Genomic DNA, 15,092 nt, shown 5'->3' on the forward strand with positions numbered 1-15,092 from the left:
TCCCAATCAAAAGCATTTCGCCTTTTTTCGATACCTACATGGCATTTGACTAGGCAGTGGTCGGAAAACGACACTGGTAAAACGCAATAACCATGGCATGTTGGAATTATATCCAAGGAGATATACATGCGATCCAGTCGCGCATGGCTACTGCCCTGAAAACGCGTAAAGGTCACTTGGCGTCCATCTTCCAGACACTCAAATACATCTTCAAGTTCATTTTCACAGATAAGATTTGATAGCACGTCACTACTTCTGTCACGCATACCGGTATTGCTGACTCTATCTTTAGCGCTCAACACACAATTGAAATCACCTAGCAGGATTACGCGCCTATCACAACGTACATACTGTACAAGGTTAGAAAAAAAAAGTGCACGCTCATCCACTGAATTCGGCGCGTATATGCATATGACGCGTAACTCAGCTTCACACATAACAACATCGCAAAAAACTATCCTGCCAGACTGACAAGAATATACACTTTCAATCACTAGATTAGGCAATTTTTTCACAAAAAGTATGCACCCGCCCGATGTGCCTATCGCATGGCTAACCACCGCGAAATATCTATTCGTGAACCGCCGCACCATGCTCCCGGTCTTCTCCTCTCCGTCCACCTTAGTCTCCTGGACGGCTAGTACGTCAATGTCGTGTTCAGTGACCAACCGTAGGAGCTGACTCTGCCTACGACTAGCCGCCAACCCTCTCACATTTAATGTGGCAATACTAAGGGACGGAATTTCAGCCATCTTGGACTAAAGAAAAGGTAGGCCCGGAGCATGGTGCTTACCGTTCACGACTAGCCCTTGGCTAGCCGCCTCCGGGTCCTTGCGGCTTCCCGGCGTTGTTCGTCGGTGGCGCATTGTCCCCAGGCTTTTTCTCGGTCGGGACATTCGGCTTAGGCTTGAAGCCCATGCGTCTCCCAAGCGGCGTCTTCGTCGGCGGCCCCTCGCTGGTGCTTCCTGCACCCTCGTCCCGGTTACTTTCGTCGTGCGGGCGCTTGACTGGGCCACCGGGAGTCGCTGGCCGGTCACCGTCGTTGACGGCCTCGTCCTGCTGCATTGCCACGGTGTTGTCGTCGGGGGCGCCTTCACCACCACCTCCCGTCACCTGGCCTTCGGCGGTCTCGACCTGTACGTGCTCTCTTGGCTTCTCGGCAGCATCAGCCACCTTGTCTTCCGCACCTCCGGTCGACGTGCCACTGCTTGTCGCGGTGGTCACCAGGCTTCCTGCTCCTTCAGCGGCGTCCTCCGCCTCAACCACGTCCATGACATGCTCTGCCACGACGTCGGTCACTGCTGGACCTGTCGCGGCGGCATACGACTTGACGCAGTCATCGTCAACGTGGCCGAAAGCGCCTACACCGGGAGCATCGGGGGACCTTGCACTCACGGCGAACGTGTCCCGTGCCCTGGCAGCGCAGGCACTGCATGGGCCTACCAGGAACAACCACCAGTGCCAATTCCCCGCCGACGCGGACCTGATGCGGAAGGTCCTCCACCTTGACGCCGCTCTTGAGTTTCAGGAGGACGGTCCGTGTGGTTGAGGTCTTGTCCCCCATGCCGTGGACCCGCCACCTCTCCCGGCTCACCTCCTCCACCTTGCCAAAAGCCGCGAACGCCGTCCGGACGTCCTCGTCGGCAACACCGTACAGCAGCCAGTGAAGTCTAAGCTTCACCTGCTGGTCCTGCGGGTCGACGATGACGCACCGTCGTCCCTTCACCTGCAGTTCTTTGAGGTCCACCAGCCGTTTCGTAGCGGTCGCATCCTTGAGGGTCACCGCCCAGACGTGATTAATCTGGTACGCCCCTATGCATGCCACGTCAGGTAGCAAACCCGTTGGCAGCAGGGCGTCCCTGAAGTCCTCGACCTTGTAGGGTCTGGCACGTACATCACCGTGCAAAAACACGGTATTAATAGCCACTCGTCCTTTAGGCAGTTGAGGCAGAATAAACGGATATTCCTTGGCATCGTCACTGGTCCTGTTTCCGCGGCCAGAAGTGACCGCTGTCGCTGCCCCGGAAGAGGCCATGATCCCACAACCGTTCAGCTCGGAAGCCGGAAGCAGAATGAGCATGGTATGGCCGATGGCGAGAAATGTAGTTAACGACTTGACCTCTATCACACACTATGTGCATTCGGCCGACTGTACTTGTTTTGCTGCTACAGCACGTGCTAAAAACAATCTCTACGCACAATACAAAAATGCGTAAGCAAGCGTACCGTCGTCGTACATTCCGTTTGTTGTGGTTTACTGCGTGCGCGCTAGTCGTGCGCACAAACACGAGAGGGCGTGCCACGTTGTGCGTGCGTTGCTGTCCATGATTCGGAATGCAATGTCGTATCTTTGATTGAGCTCCCTGTGATAATAAATGTTCAACTGTAAGAGAGATGCACTGATTGCCGCGGCCAATCGTGGTCTCCTGCACGTTGTTTCTCGCGCTCCCCACGGAATTCGATGTTGGCTCTACGAGCTGGCTCTCAAGCGAAAGAATGAACGTAACTCTGAAATTTCACCACCGACGTGCTGACATAAAAAAAAAAATAGAAAAGAAGAGAGACAACGCACGCAACCGAAATGCAAAAAGAAGGGTGCCATCAGCACTCGGTGTTCCCAGGTGGTCTCCCTCCCAAGTACTGACCGAGCCCAATGCTGCTTAGCTTCGGGGATCGGACGAGAACCGGCGTATTCAGCATGGTATGGCCGATGGCGAGAAATGTAGTTAACGACTTGACCTCTATCACACACTATGTGCATTCGGCCGACTGTACTTGTTTTGCTGCTACAGCACGTGCTAAAAACAATCTCTACGCACAATACAAAAATGCGTAAGCAAGCGTACCGTCGTCGTACATTCCGTTTGTTGTGGTTTACTGCGTGCGCGCTAGTCGTGCGCACAAACACGAGAGGGCGTGCCACGTTGTGCGTGCGTTGCTGTCCATGATTCGGAATGCAATGTCGTATCTTTGATTGAGCTCCCTGTGATAATAAATGTTCAACTGTAAGAGAGATGCACTGATTGCCGCGGCCAATCGTGGTCTCCTGCACGTTGTTTCTCGCGCTCCCCACGGAATTCGATGTTGGCTCTACGAGCTGGCTCTCAAGCGAAAGAATGAACGTAACTCTGAAATTTCACCACCGACGTGCTGACATAAAAAAAAAAAATAGAAAAGAAGAGAGACAACGCACGCAACCGAAATGCAAAAAGAAGGGTGCCATCAGCACTCGGTGTTCCCAGGTGGTCTCCCTCCCAAGTACTGACCGAGCCCAATGCTGCTTAGCTTCGGGGATCGGACGAGAACCGGCGTATTCAGCATGGTATGGCCGATGGCGAGAAATGTAGTTAACGACTTGACCTCTATCACACACTATGTGCATTCGGCCGACTGTACTTGTTTTGCTGCTACAGCACGTGCTAAAAACAATCTCTACGCACAATACAAAAATGCGTAAGCAAGCGTACCGTCGTCGTACATTCCGTTTGTTGTGGTTTACTGCGTGCGCGCTAGTCGTGCGCACAAACACGAGAGGGCGTGCCACGTTGTGCGTGCGTTGCTGTCCATGATTCGGAATGCAATGTCGTATCTTTGATTGAGCTCCCTGTGATAATAAATGTTCAACTGTAAGAGAGATGCACTGATTGCCGCGGCCAATCGTGGTCTCCTGCACGTTGTTTCTCGCGCTCCCCACGGAATTCGATGTTGGCTCTACGAGCTGGCTCTCAAGCGAAAGAATGAACGTAACTCTGAAATTTCACCACCGACGTGCTGACATAAAAAAAAAAAATAGAAAAGAAGAGAGACAACGCACGCAACCGAAATGCAAAAAGAAGGGTGCCATCAGCACTCGGTGTTCCCAGGTGGTCTCCCTCCCAAGTACTGACCGAGCCCAATGCTGCTTAGCTTCGGGGATCGGACGAGAACCGGCGTATTCAGCATGGTATGGCCGATGGCGAGAAATGTAGTTAACGACTTGACCTCTATCACACACTATGTGCATTCGGCCGACTGTACTTGTTTTGCTGCTACAGCACGTGCTAAAAACAATCTCTACGCACAATACAAAAATGCGTAAGCAAGCGTACCGTCGTCGTACATTCCGTTTGTTGTGGTTTACTGCGTGCGCGCTAGTCGTGCGCACAAACACGAGAGGGCGTGCCACGTTGTGCGTGCGTTGCTGTCCATGATTCGGAATGCAATGTCGTATCTTTGATTGAGCTCCCTGTGATAATAAATGTTCAACTGTAAGAGAGATGCACTGATTGCCGCGGCCAATCGTGGTCTCCTGCACGTTGTTTCTCGCGCTCCCCACGGAATTCGATGTTGGCTCTACGAGCTGGCTCTCAAGCGAAAGAATGAACGTAACTCTGAAATTTCACCACCGACGTGCTGACATAAAAAAAAAAAAATAGAAAAGAAGAGAGACAACGCACGCAACCGAAATGCAAAAAGAAGGGTGCCATCAGCACTCGGTGTTCCCAGGTGGTCTCCCTCCCAAGTACTGACCGAGCCCAATGCTGCTTAGCTTCGGGGATCGGACGAGAACCGGCGTATTCAGCATGGTATGGCCGATGGCGAGAAATGTAGTTAACGACTTGACCTCTATCACACACTATGTGCATTCGGCCGACTGTACTTGTTTTGCTGCTACAGCACGTGCTAAAAACAATCTCTACGCACAATACAAAAATGCGTAAGCAAGCGTACCGTCGTCGTACATTCCGTTTGTTGTGGTTTACTGCGTGCGCGCTAGTCGTGCGCACAAACACGAGAGGGCGTGCCACGTTGTGCGTGCGTTGCTGTCCATGATTCGGAATGCAATGTCGTATCTTTGATTGAGCTCCCTGTGATAATAAATGTTCAACTGTAAGAGAGATGCACTGATTGCCGCGGCCAATCGTGGTCTCCTGCACGTTGTTTCTCGCGCTCCCCACGGAATTCGATGTTGGCTCTACGAGCTGGCTCTCAAGCGAAAGAATGAACGTAACTCTGAAATTTCACCACCGACGTGCTGACATAAAAAAAAAAATAGAAAAGAAGAGAGACAACGCACGCAACCGAAATGCAAAAAGAAGGGTGCCATCAGCACTCGGTGTTCCCAGGTGGTCTCCCTCCCAAGTACTGACCGAGCCCAATGCTGCTTAGCTTCGGGGATCGGACGAGAACCGGCGTATTCAGCATGGTATGGCCGATGGCGAGAAATGTAGTTAACGACTTGACCTCTATCACACACTATGTGCATTCGGCCGACTGTACTTGTTTTGCTGCTACAGCACGTGCTAAAAACAATCTCTACGCACAATACAAAAATGCGTAAGCAAGCGTACCGTCGTCGTACATTCCGTTTGTTGTGGTTTACTGCGTGCGCGCTAGTCGTGCGCACAAACACGAGAGGGCGTGCCACGTTGTGCGTGCGTTGCTGTCCATGATTCGGAATGCAATGTCGTATCTTTGATTGAGCTCCCTGTGATAATAAATGTTCAACTGTAAGAGAGATGCACTGATTGCCGCGGCCAATCGTGGTCTCCTGCACGTTGTTTCTCGCGCTCCCCACGGAATTCGATGTTGGCTCTACGAGCTGGCTCTCAAGCGAAAGAATGAACGTAACTCTGAAATTTCACCACCGACGTGCTGACATAAAAAAAAAAATAGAAAAGAAGAGAGACAACGCACGCAACCGAAATGCAAAAAGAAGGGTGCCATCAGCACTCGGTGTTCCCAGGTGGTCTCCCTCCCAAGTACTGACCGAGCCCAATGCTGCTTAGCTTCGGGGATCGGACGAGAACCGGCGTATTCAGCATGGTATGGCCGATGGCGAGAAATGTAGTTAACGACTTGACCTCTATCACACACTATGTGCATTCGGCCGACTGTACTTGTTTTGCTGCTACAGCACGTGCTAAAAACAATCTCTACGCACAATACAAAAATGCGTAAGCAAGCGTACCGTCGTCGTACATTCCGTTTGTTGTGGTTTACTGCGTGCGCGCTAGTCGTGCGCACAAACACGAGAGGGCGTGCCACGTTGTGCGTGCGTTGCTGTCCATGATTCGGAATGCAATGTCGTATCTTTGATTGAGCTCCCTGTGATAATAAATGTTCAACTGTAAGAGAGATGCACTGATTGCCGCGGCCAATCGTGGTCTCCTGCACGTTGTTTCTCGCGCTCCCCACGGAATTCGATGTTGGCTCTACGAGCTGGCTCTCAAGCGAAAGAATGAACGTAACTCTGAAATTTCACCACCGACGTGCTGACATAAAAAAAAAAAAATAGAAAAGAAGAGAGACAACGCACGCAACCGAAATGCAAAAAGAAGGGTGCCATCAGCACTCGGTGTTCCCAGGTGGTCTCCCTCCCAAGTACTGACCGAGCCCAATGCTGCTTAGCTTCGGGGATCGGACGAGAACCGGCGTATTCAGCATGGTATGGCCGATGGCGAGAAATGTAGTTAACGACTTGACCTCTATCACACACTATGTGCATTCGGCCGACTGTACTTGTTTTGCTGCTACAGCACGTGCTAAAAACAATCTCTACGCACAATACAAAAATGCGTAAGCAAGCGTACCGTCGTCGTACATTCCGTTTGTTGTGGTTTACTGCGTGCGCGCTAGTCGTGCGCACAAACACGAGAGGGCGTGCCACGTTGTGCGTGCGTTGCTGTCCATGATTCGGAATGCAATGTCGTATCTTTGATTGAGCTCCCTGTGATAATAAATGTTCAACTGTAAGAGAGATGCACTGATTGCCGCGGCCAATCGTGGTCTCCTGCACGTTGTTTCTCGCGCTCCCCACGGAATTCGATGTTGGCTCTACGAGCTGGCTCTCAAGCGAAAGAATGAACGTAACTCTGAAATTTCACCACCGACGTGCTGACATAAAAAAAAAAAATAGAAAAGAAGAGAGACAACGCACGCAACCGAAATGCAAAAAGAAGGGTGCCATCAGCACTCGGTGTTCCCAGGTGGTCTCCCTCCCAAGTACTGACCGAGCCCAATGCTGCTTAGCTTCGGGGATCGGACGAGAACCGGCGTATTCAGCATGGTATGGCCGATGGCGAGAAATGTAGTTAACGACTTGACCTCTATCACACACTATGTGCATTCGGCCGACTGTACTTGTTTTGCTGCTACAGCACGTGCTAAAAACAATCTCTACGCACAATACAAAAATGCGTAAGCAAGCGTACCGTCGTCGTACATTCCGTTTGTTGTGGTTTACTGCGTGCGCGCTAGTCGTGCGCACAAACACGAGAGGGCGTGCCACGTTGTGCGTGCGTTGCTGTCCATGATTCGGAATGCAATGTCGTATCTTTGATTGAGCTCCCTGTGATAATAAATGTTCAACTGTAAGAGAGATGCACTGATTGCCGCGGCCAATCGTGGTCTCCTGCACGTTGTTTCTCGCGCTCCCCACGGAATTCGATGTTGGCTCTACGAGCTGGCTCTCAAGCGAAAGAATGAACGTAACTCTGAAATTTCACCACCGACGTGCTGACATAAAAAAAAAAATAGAAAAGAAGAGAGACAACGCACGCAACCGAAATGCAAAAAGAAGGGTGCCATCAGCACTCGGTGTTCCCAGGTGGTCTCCCTCCCAAGTACTGACCGAGCCCAATGCTGCTTAGCTTCGGGGATCGGACGAGAACCGGCGTATTCAGCATGGTATGGCCGATGGCGAGAAATGTAGTTAACGACTTGACCTCTATCACACACTATGTGCATTCGGCCGACTGTACTTGTTTTGCTGCTACAGCACGTGCTAAAAACAATCTCTACGCACAATACAAAAATGCGTAAGCAAGCGTACCGTCGTCGTACATTCCGTTTGTTGTGGTTTACTGCGTGCGCGCTAGTCGTGCGCACAAACACGAGAGGGCGTGCCACGTTGTGCGTGCGTTGCTGTCCATGATTCGGAATGCAATGTCGTATCTTTGATTGAGCTCCCTGTGATAATAAATGTTCAACTGTAAGAGAGATGCACTGATTGCCGCGGCCAATCGTGGTCTCCTGCACGTTGTTTCTCGCGCTCCCCACGGAATTCGATGTTGGCTCTACGAGCTGGCTCTCAAGCGAAAGAATGAACGTAACTCTGAAATTTCACCACCGACGTGCTGACATAAAAAAAAAAATAGAAAAGAAGAGAGACAACGCACGCAACCGAAATGCAAAAAGAAGGGTGCCATCAGCACTCGGTGTTCCCAGGTGGTCTCCCTCCCAAGTACTGACCGAGCCCAATGCTGCTTAGCTTCGGGGATCGGACGAGAACCGGCGTATTCAGCATGGTATGGCCGATGGCGAGAAATGTAGTTAACGACTTGACCTCTATCACACACTATGTGCATTCGGCCGACTGTACTTGTTTTGCTGCTACAGCACGTGCTAAAAACAATCTCTACGCACAATACAAAAATGCGTAAGCAAGCGTACCGTCGTCGTACATTCCGTTTGTTGTGGTTTACTGCGTGCGCGCTAGTCGTGCGCACAAACACGAGAGGGCGTGCCACGTTGTGCGTGCGTTGCTGTCCATGATTCGGAATGCAATGTCGTATCTTTGATTGAGCTCCCTGTGATAATAAATGTTCAACTGTAAGAGAGATGCACTGATTGCCGCGGCCAATCGTGGTCTCCTGCACGTTGTTTCTCGCGCTCCCCACGGAATTCGATGTTGGCTCTACGAGCTGGCTCTCAAGCGAAAGAATGAACGTAACTCTGAAATTTCACCACCGACGTGCTGACATAAAAAAAAAATAGAAAAGAAGAGAGACAACGCACGCAACCGAAATGCAAAAAGAAGGGTGCCATCAGCACTCGGTGTTCCCAGGTGGTCTCCCTCCCAAGTACTGACCGAGCCCAATGCTGCTTAGCTTCGGGGATCGGACGAGAACCGGCGTATTCAGCATGGTATGGCCGATGGCGAGAAATGTAGTTAACGACTTGACCTCTATCACACACTATGTGCATTCGGCCGACTGTACTTGTTTTGCTGCTACAGCACGTGCTAAAAACAATCTCTACGCACAATACAAAAATGCGTAAGCAAGCGTACCGTCGTCGTACATTCCGTTTGTTGTGGTTTACTGCGTGCGCGCTAGTCGTGCGCACAAACACGAGAGGGCGTGCCACGTTGTGCGTGCGTTGCTGTCCATGATTCGGAATGCAATGTCGTATCTTTGATTGAGCTCCCTGTGATAATAAATGTTCAACTGTAAGAGAGATGCACTGATTGCCGCGGCCAATCGTGGTCTCCTGCACGTTGTTTCTCGCGCTCCCCACGGAATTCGATGTTGGCTCTACGAGCTGGCTCTCAAGCGAAAGAATGAACGTAACTCTGAAATTTCACCACCGACGTGCTGACATAAAAAAAAAAATAGAAAAGAAGAGAGACAACGCACGCAACCGAAATGCAAAAAGAAGGGTGCCATCAGCACTCGGTGTTCCCAGGTGGTCTCCCTCCCAAGTACTGACCGAGCCCAATGCTGCTTAGCTTCGGGGATCGGACGAGAACCGGCGTATTCAGCATGGTATGGCCGATGGCGAGAAATGTAGTTAACGACTTGACCTCTATCACACACTATGTGCATTCGGCCGACTGTACTTGTTTTGCTGCTACAGCACGTGCTAAAAACAATCTCTACGCACAATACAAAAATGCGTAAGCAAGCGTACCGTCGTCGTACATTCCGTTTGTTGTGGTTTACTGCGTGCGCGCTAGTCGTGCGCACAAACACGAGAGGGCGTGCCACGTTGTGCGTGCGTTGCTGTCCATGATTCGGAATGCAATGTCGTATCTTTGATTGAGCTCCCTGTGATAATAAATGTTCAACTGTAAGAGAGATGCACTGATTGCCGCGGCCAATCGTGGTCTCCTGCACGTTGTTTCTCGCGCTCCCCACGGAATTCGATGTTGGCTCTACGAGCTGGCTCTCAAGCGAAAGAATGAACGTAACTCTGAAATTTCACCACCGACGTGCTGACATAAAAAAAAAAATAGAAAAGAAGAGAGACAACGCACGCAACCGAAATGCAAAAAGAAGGGTGCCATCAGCACTCGGTGTTCCCAGGTGGTCTCCCTCCCAAGTACTGACCGAGCCCAATGCTGCTTAGCTTCGGGGATCGGACGAGAACCGGCGTATTCAGCATGGTATGGCCGATGGCGAGAAATGTAGTTAACGACTTGACCTCTATCACACACTATGTGCATTCGGCCGACTGTACTTGTTTTGCTGCTACAGCACGTGCTAAAAACAATCTCTACGCACAATACAAAAATGCGTAAGCAAGCGTACCGTCGTCGTACATTCCGTTTGTTGTGGTTTACTGCGTGCGCGCTAGTCGTGCGCACAAACACGAGAGGGCGTGCCACGTTGTGCGTGCGTTGCTGTCCATGATTCGGAATGCAATGTCGTATCTTTGATTGAGCTCCCTGTGATAATAAATGTTCAACTGTAAGAGAGATGCACTGATTGCCGCGGCCAATCGTGGTCTCCTGCACGTTGTTTCTCGCGCTCCCCACGGAATTCGATGTTGGCTCTACGAGCTGGCTCTCAAGCGAAAGAATGAACGTAACTCTGAAATTTCACCACCGACGTGCTGACATAAAAAAAAAAATAGAAAAGAAGAGAGACAACGCACGCAACCGAAATGCAAAAAGAAGGGTGCCATCAGCACTCGGTGTTCCCAGGTGGTCTCCCTCCCAAGTACTGACCGAGCCCAATGCTGCTTAGCTTCGGGGATCGGACGAGAACCGGCGTATTCAGCATGGTATGGCCGATGGCGAGAAATGTAGTTAACGACTTGACCTCTATCACACACTATGTGCATTCGGCCGACTGTACTTGTTTTGCTGCTACAGCACGTGCTAAAAACAATCTCTACGCACAATACAAAAATGCGTAAGCAAGCGTACCGTCGTCGTACATTCCGTTTGTTGTGGTTTACTGCGTGCGCGCTAGTCGTGCGCACAAACACGAGAGGGCGTGCCACGTTGTGCGTGCGTTGCTGTCCATGATTCGGAATGCAATGTCGTATCTTTGATTGAGCTCCCTGTGATAATAAATGTTCAACTGTAAGAGAGATGCACTGATTGCCGCGGCCAATCGTGGTCTCCTGCACGTTGTTTCTCGCGCTCCCCACGGAATTCGATGTTGGCTCTACGAGCTGGCTCTCAAGCGAAAGAATGAACGTAACTCTGAAATTTCACCACCGACGTGCTGACATAAAAAAAAAAAATAGAAAAGAAGAGAGACAACGCACGCAACCGAAATGCAAAAAGAAGGGTGCCATCAGCACTCGGTGTTCCCAGGTGGTCTCCCTCCCAAGTACTGACCGAGCCCAATGCTGCTTAGCTTCGGGGATCGGACGAGAACCGGCGTATTCAGCATGGTATGGCCGATGGCGAGAAATGTAGTTAACGACTTGACCTCTATCACACACTATGTGCATTCGGCCGACTGTACTTGTTTTGCTGCTACAGCACGTGCTAAAAACAATCTCTACGCACAATACAAAAATGCGTAAGCAAGCGTACCGTCGTCGTACATTCCGTTTGTTGTGGTTTACTGCGTGCGCGCTAGTCGTGCGCACAAACACGAGAGGGCGTGCCACGTTGTGCGTGCGTTGCTGTCCATGATTCGGAATGCAATGTCGTATCTTTGATTGAGCTCCCTGTGATAATAAATGTTCAACTGTAAGAGAGATGCACTGATTGCCGCGGCCAATCGTGGTCTCCTGCACGTTGTTTCTCGCGCTCCCCACGGAATTCGATGTTGGCTCTACGAGCTGGCTCTCAAGCGAAAGAATGAACGTAACTCTGAAATTTCACCACCGACGTGCTGACATAAAAAAAAAAATAGAAAAGAAGAGAGACAACGCACGCAACCGAAATGCAAAAAGAAGGGTGCCATCAGCACTCGGTGTTCCCAGGTGGTCTCCCTCCCAAGTACTGACCGAGCCCAATGCTGCTTAGCTTCGGGGATCGGACGAGAACCGGCGTATTCAGCATGGTATGGCCGATTTTTTTTTTTTTTTTTTTTATTTATTGCCGGTCTTCGACGTGACAGAAACAAACTAATGTGCACACATTGAAAATATCACATTCGGAAGCAATTGTACATGATACAAGAGAAAAAAGCAAGGAAAACATAAAAGCCGCCCGTCCTTGTTGGGCAGGCGTTGTCACATTAAAATTCCTTCATGGTTGTCAAAGGTTCTAGCCTTGACAGCCAATCCGGTACACACTCTTGCATTCTCTGCGCATTCAATAAATCTGGCCATACATTCTTTGAAATAAATGCGCGCGGGCCTAGCGTCAGGATCACAATGGTACCCCGCCATTCGTGCCCGCCATAGACAGTGGAGCGCATTCAACATGATAAGGTCATAAGGGACCCCGTCACCATCCTTACATGCCAGAAATCGTATCCCATGGGGGTCCAGCGGCAATTCTTTCTTGAGTGTTCGCTGTAACACATCCCAGAAGTAAACCCCCTCCCAACAGTGCAAAAAAACGTGGTCTATTGTTTCGGGCTGCTTGCAGATCAAGCAGTGCGATCCCCATGGTACCGTACAACCCCGTTCTTTCATAAACGTCTTGACGGGGAGCGTTCCTGTATGTAGCATAAAGAAAAAAGTTTTTACGCCTGGTGGTACCTGCATGCGTTTCACCCGTTTGAGCACATCCTGTCCAGGCGCTCCACTGTATATGGCTCTGTAAATTGGCACTGGGAATAGTACATCACAAAGATCTCTATACAGTGTTTTCCTTTTAACTTCACAAAGATAATCGTTTGAGAAGCGCACAGAGAGGAAGCGTACACTATCGACCACTTCCTTGAAATACCCACGCAGTGTTGTGGTCATGCTTTCTACACTAACTACATATTCCGGCAAAGCGTCGCTCAACCTGAGCTGGCACACAGTGCGCAAGAAGGGGTCACGCTCATCCCGAAAAAACAAAAATCGATTTACCATCTGTCTACAAAAAGATGAACCAAGCCCACACCCCCGTCCTTCACTCTTCTGAACAAGTTTGTTCGGCTGCACCTTTCCCATGTCGAACCCCAGATGAAAACAGCAAACACTCTGTGCAGCCTTTGCACGTTTGCTCTAGAACAAAACAACACTTGCATGACATACCATAACTTAGATATAAAAAACATGTTACACACAGTCGCTCTTGCAAAAATGGACAGGTTAGTGCCTGCCCATCTGTCTGCCTTTTCTCTCATTTCTTTATTTAGACTCCTCCAGTATTCATCGCTACTATTGTAGCAGTCTAGGGGAACCCCGAGATACCTTGGCGGAGTTTTGACCCAGTTGACGTTCGCGAAGTGGTCCGGAGCAGACGGCCACTCCCCGTGCCACAGCCCGAGGGATTTGCCCCAATTTACTCGGCTGCCAGTTACATCGCAGAAATGTTTCACCACATTAATTGTTTCGGTTATGCTCGCTTTGTCCTGTACAACACACTGCAATGTCATCTGCATACGCGAGCAGCTTCACTTCTGTCGCTGCTAGTCTAAAACCGCGTATTCTGTTATTTTCAGTAATTGCCAGACACATTGCTTCGATATAATATAGCAAACAGAAGCGGACTGAGGGGGCAGCCTTGGCGCACTGAACGCATGATGTTAATGGGGGCCCCCAGTGACTTATTAACAATTAATCTTGTTGTGCAGTTCTGGTACGCCAAGGCCACGCCCTCAGTGATGATGGAACCGACGTTAACATGATCTAAGATGGCAAACAAAATAACATGAGCGACACAATCGAACGCTTTCTCGAGATCGAGCTGAAGAACTGCAACGCCGCGATAGGTGATGTCAGAGCACTCGAGAACACAACGCATCTTATGGATGTTCGAAAAGATAGTTCGCCCCTTGATGCCGCAAGTTTGGTGGTCTGCTACTATATCCTTGATTACGCCTTGAAGTCTACTTGCTAAAACCTTCATTAATATCTTGTAATCGACGTTTGTTAGTGAGATCGGTCTATATGATGTCACGAACCTCAGTTTATCTGTTTGATCGCTCTTAGGGATTAGTATGGTGTGCGCTTTTCCAAAGGAAGGTGGCAAGGAGTTCTGTTCATATGCGTCATTAAAGACGTCTGCTATCAAAGGGGCCAGTTCGCTTTTAAAAGCCTTGTACCACGCAGCGCTGAGACCATCAGGTCCCGGCGACTTGCCCATGTTCAAATCGTCGATTGCTTTCTCGACTTCCCTCTGGGTTATTTTGCCTTCCAGTCGCTCTTTGGTGTCTTCACCCAATCGCGGCATGCGGTGGAGAAAGTCAGCTTTAAAAGCCTCTACATTTGCTTCCTGAAACGCAAAGAGCGACTGGTAGTAGTCGAAAAAGGCGCGACCTATGCTTTCGTTGTCTTCAACCACAGTGCCATTTATTGAAATCTTATCAACATGGCTTTGTCGTCCATGCGTCTTCTCTAGACTAAGCGCCCTTTTAGTGGGCGTCTCCCCTGCCGCTAGCGCTTCTGCTCGTGCGCGCACAATGGCACCTTGATAACGCTCCTTGTCGAACAGTTCGAGCTTTTCTTTGACGTTCGCACGTCATCTTTGTACGCACCGGGATCTCGACATTCAAGCGTTATCAGCTGCTTAAGCAGTGTCCTCAACCCTTTTTCTTTCATTCCCCTCTCAAATTTTAGGCAGCTCGATCGTTCTAAGGCTTTCATTTTAACCTTTTGTTTAAAACATTCCCACTTATCTGCGATTGTTTCAGCTGTACCTTCGCGTAGTTCAGTAACCATACTGCGTACTGCCTGTACAAATGGCTCATCGTTTAGTAATACCGCGTTCATTTTCCACCTATCCCAATCAAAAGCATTTCGCCTTTTTTCGATACCTACATGGCATTTGACTAGGCAGTGGTCGGAAAACGACACTGGTAAAACGCAATAACCATGGCATGTTGGAATATATCCAACGAGATATACATGCGATCCAGTCGCGCATGGCTACTGCCCTGAAAACGCGTAAAGGTTACTTCGCGTCCATCTTCCAGACACTCAAATACATCTTCAAGTTCATTTTCACAGATAAGATTTGATAGCACGTCACTACTTCTGTCACG

At 49.9% G+C, this 15,092-nt stretch overlaps 15 non-coding genes and 1 pseudogene across 15 annotated transcripts; all 16 read right to left on the reverse strand.

Moving 5' to 3' along the window:
• Positions 1–2,596: 2,596 nt before the first annotated feature.
• LOC119447004 (5S ribosomal RNA) lies at positions 2,597–2,715 on the reverse strand. Its single transcript, XR_005190902.1, has one exon. It is a non-coding gene; the product is annotated as a 5S ribosomal RNA (ribosomal RNA).
• A 502-nt stretch (positions 2,716–3,217) lies between these two features.
• LOC119447016 (5S ribosomal RNA) lies at positions 3,218–3,336 on the reverse strand. The gene has a single exon (XR_005190907.1). It is a non-coding gene; the product is annotated as a 5S ribosomal RNA (ribosomal RNA).
• Positions 3,337–3,838: 502 nt separating this feature from the next.
• Positions 3,839–3,957, reverse strand: LOC119447028 (5S ribosomal RNA). Its single transcript, XR_005190912.1, has one exon. It is a non-coding gene; the product is annotated as a 5S ribosomal RNA (ribosomal RNA).
• A 503-nt stretch (positions 3,958–4,460) lies between these two features.
• LOC119446894 (5S ribosomal RNA) lies at positions 4,461–4,579 on the reverse strand. Its single transcript, XR_005190838.1, has one exon. It is a non-coding gene; the product is annotated as a 5S ribosomal RNA (ribosomal RNA).
• A 501-nt stretch (positions 4,580–5,080) lies between these two features.
• LOC119446905 (5S ribosomal RNA) lies at positions 5,081–5,199 on the reverse strand. The gene has a single exon (XR_005190844.1). It is a non-coding gene; the product is annotated as a 5S ribosomal RNA (ribosomal RNA).
• Positions 5,200–5,700: 501 nt separating this feature from the next.
• Positions 5,701–5,819, reverse strand: LOC119446917 (5S ribosomal RNA). Its single transcript, XR_005190850.1, has one exon. It is a non-coding gene; the product is annotated as a 5S ribosomal RNA (ribosomal RNA).
• A 503-nt stretch (positions 5,820–6,322) lies between these two features.
• LOC119446928 (5S ribosomal RNA) lies at positions 6,323–6,441 on the reverse strand. The gene has a single exon (XR_005190854.1). It is a non-coding gene; the product is annotated as a 5S ribosomal RNA (ribosomal RNA).
• A 502-nt stretch (positions 6,442–6,943) lies between these two features.
• Positions 6,944–7,062, reverse strand: LOC119446941 (5S ribosomal RNA). The gene has a single exon (XR_005190857.1). It is a non-coding gene; the product is annotated as a 5S ribosomal RNA (ribosomal RNA).
• Positions 7,063–7,563: 501 nt separating this feature from the next.
• On the reverse strand, positions 7,564–7,682 carry LOC119446953 (5S ribosomal RNA). The gene has a single exon (XR_005190860.1). It is a non-coding gene; the product is annotated as a 5S ribosomal RNA (ribosomal RNA).
• Positions 7,683–8,183: 501 nt separating this feature from the next.
• On the reverse strand, positions 8,184–8,302 carry LOC119446965 (5S ribosomal RNA). The gene has a single exon (XR_005190870.1). It is a non-coding gene; the product is annotated as a 5S ribosomal RNA (ribosomal RNA).
• Positions 8,303–8,802: 500 nt separating this feature from the next.
• On the reverse strand, positions 8,803–8,921 carry LOC119446976 (5S ribosomal RNA). Its single transcript, XR_005190880.1, has one exon. It is a non-coding gene; the product is annotated as a 5S ribosomal RNA (ribosomal RNA).
• Positions 8,922–9,422: 501 nt separating this feature from the next.
• Positions 9,423–9,541, reverse strand: LOC119446988 (5S ribosomal RNA). Its single transcript, XR_005190888.1, has one exon. It is a non-coding gene; the product is annotated as a 5S ribosomal RNA (ribosomal RNA).
• Positions 9,542–10,042: 501 nt separating this feature from the next.
• LOC119446992 (5S ribosomal RNA) lies at positions 10,043–10,161 on the reverse strand. Its single transcript, XR_005190892.1, has one exon. It is a non-coding gene; the product is annotated as a 5S ribosomal RNA (ribosomal RNA).
• Positions 10,162–10,662: 501 nt separating this feature from the next.
• Positions 10,663–10,781, reverse strand: LOC119446994 (5S ribosomal RNA). The gene has a single exon (XR_005190894.1). It is a non-coding gene; the product is annotated as a 5S ribosomal RNA (ribosomal RNA).
• A 502-nt stretch (positions 10,782–11,283) lies between these two features.
• On the reverse strand, positions 11,284–11,402 carry LOC119446995 (5S ribosomal RNA). The gene has a single exon (XR_005190895.1). It is a non-coding gene; the product is annotated as a 5S ribosomal RNA (ribosomal RNA).
• Positions 11,403–11,903: 501 nt separating this feature from the next.
• On the reverse strand, positions 11,904–12,022 carry LOC119446997 (5S ribosomal RNA; annotated as a pseudogene).
• Positions 12,023–15,092: the final 3,070 nt, after the last annotated feature.

This window comes from Dermacentor silvarum, chromosome 3, assembly GCF_013339745.2.
Source record: "Dermacentor silvarum isolate Dsil-2018 chromosome 3, BIME_Dsil_1.4, whole genome shotgun sequence".
Lineage (NCBI taxonomy): Eukaryota > Metazoa > Arthropoda > Arachnida > Ixodida > Ixodidae > Dermacentor > Dermacentor silvarum.